At 43.6% G+C, this 7,773-nt stretch overlaps 1 pseudogene across 1 annotated transcript; it reads right to left on the reverse strand.

Annotated features, from left to right (window-relative positions):
* Positions 1–287: 287 nt before the first annotated feature.
* Positions 288–2,776, reverse strand: LOC122438606 (annotated as a pseudogene). The gene has a single exon (XR_006268593.1). The product of XR_006268593.1 is annotated as a nucleolin-like (transcript).
* Between the last annotated feature and the right edge of the window lie 4,997 nt (positions 2,777–7,773).

The raw sequence follows: 7,773 nt of genomic DNA on the forward strand, positions 1-7,773 counted from the left end.
GAACACGGTATCCCCCTACCCCCTCAAGTATTTAGATTTTCTTTGATTTCTTTCATCAGCATTTCATCATATTAATGGGATGTAGGTGGGGCAGATATAAGTGTCTGTCTGATGACTTGAACTGGAAGTCTGGTGTCAATTTTTTTTTTTTTTTTTTACAAGGCTGGCACCAGAGTTCTAGGACTTTTAATTTGTCCCAAAATTGCTGAAGCAAAAACCATGATAAAACATTCGGCTTTCCTTTACACCCCCCAACGCAAAAAAAAAAACAAACCAACAACAACTCGTAGGAAAAAAATGGTTTTGTACATGGGAAGAAACAATATAAATTCAAAACTTACAGATAAGGGTTAGCTCTATCACTCATCTCTTTAAAAAGTTTATACGAATATCCAGTCAACACCAACAGGGTTATCTCCCTTGAAATGTTATCTATACGGATTTCCAAGTAGACCACAGGGCTGTATACTGTCTTGGAATGTCCTCAGAAGGCTCTGCCATTGATCAGGTAACAGAGTAAAAACCCCAGAGTCCTTTCTTTCAAATGGAAGAGGGAGAGACAGGGATAGAAGAAACTATTCAAACTTCGTCTTCTTTCCTTGTGGCTTGTGGTCTCCTCCTCCTCCTCTGCCTCCTCGGAAGCCTCCTCGCCCTCCAAAGCCTCCCCGGCCTCTGCCACCAAATCCACCTCGGCCACCTCTGCCACCACTTCGGCCTCCAAAGCCACCTCTGCCTCCTCCTCAACCACCAAAGCCACCTTCACCCTTAGGTTTGGCCCAGTCTAAAGCGACTTTGTTTCCATCGATTTCACCATCTTCCATGGCCTCCTTGGCAGCTTTGGCATCTTCCTCACTATTGAAGTCTACAAAACCAAACCCTTTGGAGGATCCAGTCTCCCGGTCAGTGACTATCCTTGCTCGAATAGAGCCATCAAACGACTCCTTTAACGTCTCTTCTGTGGTATCCTCAGAGAGACCTTTGACAAACAGAGTTTTGGATGGCTGGCTTCTTGTATTAGGTGATCCCCTGGGTCCTTGCAACTCCAGTCTGATGGCTCTGCCCTCAATTTCCCTTTTATTACATGAATTTAAAGCTTCTTTAGCATCTTCAAATGAAGCAAATTCTATAAATGCATACCCTTTAGATTTGCCATTTTGGTTCTGGGGCACCTTGATATGAGTTGCCTTCTCAAAAACTTCCTGAAGAGTTTCTTCCGTTGCACTATAGGAGAGGTTGCTTAAAACCAGGGTTTTTGATTCACCACTCCAAGTGCTATTCTTTCCCCCTCTATGGTCTTGACTTTGACCTTTCTCTCCGGTGTAGTACAGAGAAATGGATCGCCCATCTATCTCTGTTCCCTGCTTTTCTTCCAAGGTTTTTTCTGCATCAGCTTCTGTCTTAAATTCAATATAAGCAATCCCTTTACTCTTTCCATCCTTGCTGACTAATCTGATCTCCACAGCATCTTCAAACACTTCTTTTAATTCATCCTGAGTAACTTTGTAAGGCAGATTTTTAGCCAAAAGTGTTCTTGCATCTCGATCTTTCTTACTGTCTTTTCCCTTTGGTTTTTCTAGTTTAATTTCATTGCCAAAGACTTTTAAACCAGTGAGTTCCAAGGCTTTTTCCAGGTCTTCGGCAGATTCAAAATCCACATAGCCAAACTTCCTAGACACACCAATTCTGACATCAACAACAGCAAGATCATTTTTAGCAAAAAGATCACTGATACCCGTTTTCAATTCAGGAGCAGATTTATTGAAGTTCAGGTTTCCAACAAAGAGATAGAAAGATGTAGTTGGTTCTGTGCCTTCCACTTTTTGTTTCTTGGCTTCAGGAGCTGCTTTTTGTTTGGCCATTTCCTTCTTTCGTTTTCCAGGTGCCTCTTTGACAGGCTCTTCTTCCTCTTCCTCCTCTTCTTCCTCCTCCTCATCCTCCTCTTCCTCCTCATCGTCATCCTCCTCTTCATCATCGTCATCCTCTTCCTCCTCCTCTTCATCATCATCATCCTCTTCATCTTCATCTTCAGCAGCGCTCTTGGCCTTCACAGGAACAGCTTTTACTGGAGCTTTCTTTCCTTTGGCTGGTACAATCTCCATAGGTTCTTCTTCAGAGTCATCTTTGTCCTCCTCATCCTCCTCATCCTCCTCCTCATCATCATCGTCATCATCATCCTCATCCTCGTCATCCTCATCATCTGTGGCAGGAGCACCACCAAAAGCAGCAGCTGCCTTCCTCACTGCTGGTTCATCCTCCTCTTCATCTTCGTCGTCTTCCTCTTCACTGTCATCTTCATCTTCTTCATCACTGTCTTCCTTTTTGGCATTCTTGCGGTTCTTTGCTCCCTTGCCTGAGGCAGCTGCTCCCTTCTTACCAGAGGTTGCTACCAATGCTTTGCCTGGGGTGGCTCCCTTTTTGCCAGGTGTTACCACAGCTTTGGCAGGTGTAACTGTCTTCTTGGCTGGCATAGCTGCTGCCTTTTTGCCAGGGGTGACAACTGCTTTCTTTGCCGGTGTGGCAACTGCAACCTTTTTTGTCGGGGAAACCATCATCTTCTTTGCTGGAGTCGTGGTAGCCTTCTTGCCTTTTTTCTGAGGGATAACAACCTCTTCTCCACTGCTCTCATCGTCTTCATCTTCTGACATTTCCTCATCTTCACTATCTTCTTCTACCTCCTTTGGGGGAGGAGCCATTTTCTTGGAGTCACCTTGATTTTTACCGGCCTTTGCGAGCTTTACCATGATGGCGGCTTATAACGGCGGAGTGTGTGGCGAGCGAGCGGCGCAGACGAGCCCAGAGGAACCTAAGCACCGTGATGGCGGCCGCTAACCCCTGAGCGCGTACGCTTGGCTGCCAGCTAGCGCTCGAGACTCTGGTGTCAATTTTTAAGTCTGATTACGAAAACATTGGTGAAGACCTTGGACAACTTTCACGAAGAAGTTCAGACTGGATTGTTCTAGAGTCACTCATTTTCGCTGACACTTCTCTGCGTGCTCTTATATTCCATTCTGGGGTGACACCTCCTTCTAGCCAGCTCCTTGGGTTATGAGTTGCTTAGAGTTCACTACAGAGTCTTTGCCATTTGGGTTGCTATGGAGACTCCCCTTCCTTCCAGCGTGTTCTGCACCTCTGCTCTTGTTTACTGATTCTTGGGGGTAATCACTTCTTTCCACATGTTGGCCTCACAGCTTCCTAATGCTGGTGTACGATTCAGGGATAGTACATTCACAATATTGTGCAACATCACCACCATCTAGTTACTGGATATTTTTATTACCCCAAAAGAAAACCCCCAAACCATTTAAGCATTCACTCTCTGCTTCCCCTTTCCCTCAGCTCCTGGTAGTCACTAATATGCTGTCTGTCTCTATAGATTTGCCTTTTATAATTATTTCATACAAGTGGATCACACAATATGTGACCATTTTGTGTCTGGCTTCTTTCATTTAGCATATTTTCTTGGCACATGCATATTGTAGTAGGGCTTCCCAGGTGGCTCAGTGGTAAACAATCCATCTGCCATTGCAGGAGACACAAGAGATGTGGGTTCGATCCCTGGGTTGGGAAGATCTCCTGTACAAGGAAATGACAACCCGCTCTAGTATTCTTGCCTGGGAAATCCCACGGACAGAGGAGCCTGGTAGGTTACAGTCCATGGGGTTGCAAAGAGTCGGACACGACAGAGCATACACACACGCATGCATGCATGTTGTAGTAGGTATCAGTACTTCATTCCTTTTTAAAAAATTAGTATTACTATTATTTCTGGCTGCACCATGTGGTATGTGGGGTCTTAGTTCTCTGACCAGGGAGCGAACCTGCAACCTCTGCACTGCAAGCACAGAGTCTTAACCTCTGGACCACCAGGGAAGTTCCAGTACTTCACTCTTTTTAACGGATGAGAAATTTCCATTGTATGGACGTATTACATTTTGTTTACCCATTCATCAATTGAAGGACCTTTCAGTTGTTTCTACTTTTGGATATTATAAACAGTGTTTCTGTGGACATTCACATACAAGTTTTTGTGTGGACATATGTTTTTAATTTTCTTGAGTATATACCTAGGAGTAAAATGACCGGGTCATACAGTAATTCTGTGTTTAACTAAGGAACCACAAAATTGTTTTCCACACTGCAACCATTTTACATTCCCACCAGCAATGTATAAAGGTGCAAATTTTTCTATACGCTAACTGACACTTGTCATTTCCCTTTTTCTTTCTTTCTTTTTTTTATATATAGACATCCTTACTGGATGTAAAGTGGTACCTTGTTGTGGTTTTGGCTGTATTTCCCTATTGACTCATGATATTGAACTTCTTTCTATATGCTTCTTGGCCAATTGTATATCTCCTTTCCAGAAATGTCTATTCAACTTTTTGCCCATTTTAAAATTGGGTTGTCTTTTTATTTTGAGTTGCAAGAGTTTTTAATATATTTTGTATAGAAGATCTTTTTCAGATTGATGATTCAGATTAAAGATCTGTGCATCTTTTTGCTTTCTTGATCACGTCCTTTGATGCACAAAAATTTTGGTGAAGTTCAATTTGTTAATCTTTGCTGTTAATTGCTTGTATTTTGGGTGTCATATCTAAGAAATCATTGTTAAACCCAGTCATAAAGATTTACCTGTATGTTTGCTTCTAAGAGTTTTATACCTTTAGCTCTTACTTTTAGCTCTTTCCTCCATTTTCAGTTGATTTTTATGTACTCTATGAAGTAAGGGTAAATTTCTTTTTTTTTTTTTTGGCTTGTGGATTGTCAGTTTTCCCACTACCATCTGCTGAAGAGACGGTATTGTGTTTAGTCACTCAGTCGTGTCCTACTCTTTGTAGCCCACCAGGTTCCTCTGTCCATGGAATTTTCCAGGCAAGAATACTGGAGTGGTTTTCTTTTCCTACTTTAGGTTATCTTCCTGACCCTGGGGTTGAACCTGAGTCTCTTGCATCTCCTACATTATTTCCCTATTGAATGGCCTTGGTACCCTTGTCAGAAATCAACTGACCACAGATGTGTGGGTTTATTTCTAGACTCTAATTCTATTCCATTAGTCTATGTGTCTATCCTTATGCCACCTGTTTTAATTATTGTAGCTTTGTTGTAAACTTTGAAACCAGCATTCTGAATCTTCCAACTTTTTTGTTCTTTTTCAAGGTGTCTTGGCTTTGAGGGTCTCTTGCAGACCTGCCTGAATTTTAGAATCAGTTTTTACATTTCTGGGGGGAAAAAAAGCCATTGAGATTTTGATACTGATTTTATTAAATCTGAAGACTACTTGAGGAGTATTGTTATCTTAATAATATCCAATTTTCAGTCTTCTGATCCATGAATATAGATGTCTTTCCATTTATTTATGCCTTTAATTATTCAACTTGGGGCTTCCCTGTTCTCATCCATTTCACACTCGGTCTTATGAGCAGCATCTGCTTTCCTTTCCCATATGCCGTTAAAGAGCTTTTCTTTTTTACTTCTTGAATTTTCACTTCACTTTTTTAAAAATTCTACCAATTGTATTAGAAATTCATTGGCGCTAATAAGATTTGGTCTGCTTAAAACATTTTTTTAACTATAAAAAGGGAAGGGTTTGTCAGTTATTACAGTTTACCGTGAAACTGTTTAACCTCCAAGCCTCGTGCCTTGAGGAATGAGTCAGATTGATGGAGTGGAAGAGAAATGTTAGAAAACAGAGTGCCCCAGGTGTGGCATTTGGGGTGAATAAGGACATTGGAATGGCCGCCTCTCTCTCTTCCCTCTGCGTGTTTCTCCCCCTGGGCCAGAGCTTAAGTTGTTACTAAAAATCTGTTCCTTTATAAGTTCAACAGACTTTTCAAGGTCATATGTAAAACAGTTCATATGGAGAAAATGCATTCTGCATTCCACGAAAGGACCAACCAACATATAAAACAGTGGGAAGTCTATCCCTTTTACTAGGAGGAATGCTCATCTGCATTCCTGGATGTGTGAGGAAGGCTCCCTTGGTACAACTATTGGCTTTTCTAACACCCCTTTACTCACTTTTCCTCCTGGGCATGAGCTCTTCTCAGCCGGGAATGAGTAAGCGAGTCTGCCTTCCTTTGGGTCTCAGTGAGTGATTCTTTTTCTTCTCAGGCTGAACTGAGTCCAGAAACTTAGGCTTGATCATCAGGAAAGGTGACATTTTATTTCTCCATCTCCTTGCTGCTGTCTTTTTTTTTTTTTAAAGATTTATTTATTATTATTTTGGCTATGGAGGCTTTTTGTTGCTGTGCTCAGGCTGTCTCTAGTTGCAGCAAGCAGGGGCTACTCTTCACTGCTGTGTGGGCTTCCCATTAAGGTGGCCTCTCTTGCGGCAGAGCACGGGTCCAGACACTTGGGCTTCAGCAGTTGCAGCACGTGGGCTCTATGGTTTCGACTTATAGGCTCTAGGCCACTGGCTCAGTAGATGTGGCACACGGGTTTACTTGCTCCATAGTATGTAGGATCTTCTCGAGCCAGATCAAACCAGTGTTCCTTGCATTGCAAGGCGGGTTCTCAACCACTGGACCACCAAAAAACCTCCACTGCTGTCTTATTTTTCAATTTCTCTAGAACCTAGTCAGAGAAGAGAGATGCTGTTTATTGGACTTTCTCAACATCTTGTTGAAGATGGCTGGTTTTCAGTGTCCCACCACATCCTGGATCAGATCTAACTAGGAAGGGAGTCTTAAAAAAGAAAACTTTGTTCTACTTCACAAAACTATGGCCTGGCAAGGACCCAGACATCATTAAGGTGAGTCTAAATGTGTGCACATAATCATTTATTCATAATCGCATCAGCAGAAGATTGAATGTTTCCACCTGTTCACACAGGAATTTTTATTATTTGCAAAGATTCCTTTCCCAGGCTTTTCTGGACTTGCCAAGGAGTGTCCTGGCCTGATTACAAATCAGTCTTCAGCATCACTCGTCCTTTCTCTGAAGCCTGCCACAGCCCTCCCCATCTGCTGCCTTTGCCAATTCCATCTCACCCAGACAACTGCCCCTGTCTCTGCTGTCTGTGGGTGGTGCCAGGGTTCTGTGGTTGCTGGTCTGGTGGCCAGACAGAGCTGCCCCTGGGCTGAGCTGCAGCAAGTGGTGCCAGGGACCCTTGGCCATAGACTTGGGGAGGCTCTCTGGGTGGGAGGAGAGGGCTCTCTGGCGGGTACATTGGATTGGGCTTAAGTTCTGAGGAATCCAAGTCAGTGAACCGTTCATCCCAAAGCCCTCATTCTCTCCAGGGCACACTCACACCCCAGGGTAGATAAAACAGGGTAAGTTCTAGTGCAAGCAGCCACACGGCCCCTCCTGGTGTTGATGCCCATAGCTGATCTGGCTGGCTGGACCAAACTCCCTTCTCCCTTAGAGAGACCTGTGTATAAGGCCCCCACAGTCCCTGGCTACACCGTGGTCTCATCCAGCAGCCCCCTCTGCCAAGCCCACGTACTGTGACCGTGTGTCTCAGCCCCACACAGCAAGCACCCCAGCTCAGACAAGGTCAAGTCGATTTGCTTTAAAAGGTGCCTCAGCCCTCATGAAAATGTGAACTCAAATGCATACTGGGGATAGGATGGGGTGGGGAATGTCTACCGTGGAGAACCTTACTATGTAAACAACCATCCTGCTAACTAGAGCTTTACCAGCATCCCTGATTGTTCTCAATGTGAGTCTTATAAGGCCAGATGAGAGCATATACAGATGAGGGCATGAGACCTTCAAAGCAGGAGCCTCATTTTAGGGTTGTGTTTAGAAAAGACCCTGTCTTCAGAGCTGACA

The sequence above is a fragment of the Cervus canadensis genome, chromosome 3, assembly GCF_019320065.1.
Source record: "Cervus canadensis isolate Bull #8, Minnesota chromosome 3, ASM1932006v1, whole genome shotgun sequence".
In the NCBI taxonomy this organism is placed as follows: domain Eukaryota; kingdom Metazoa; phylum Chordata; class Mammalia; order Artiodactyla; family Cervidae; genus Cervus; species Cervus canadensis.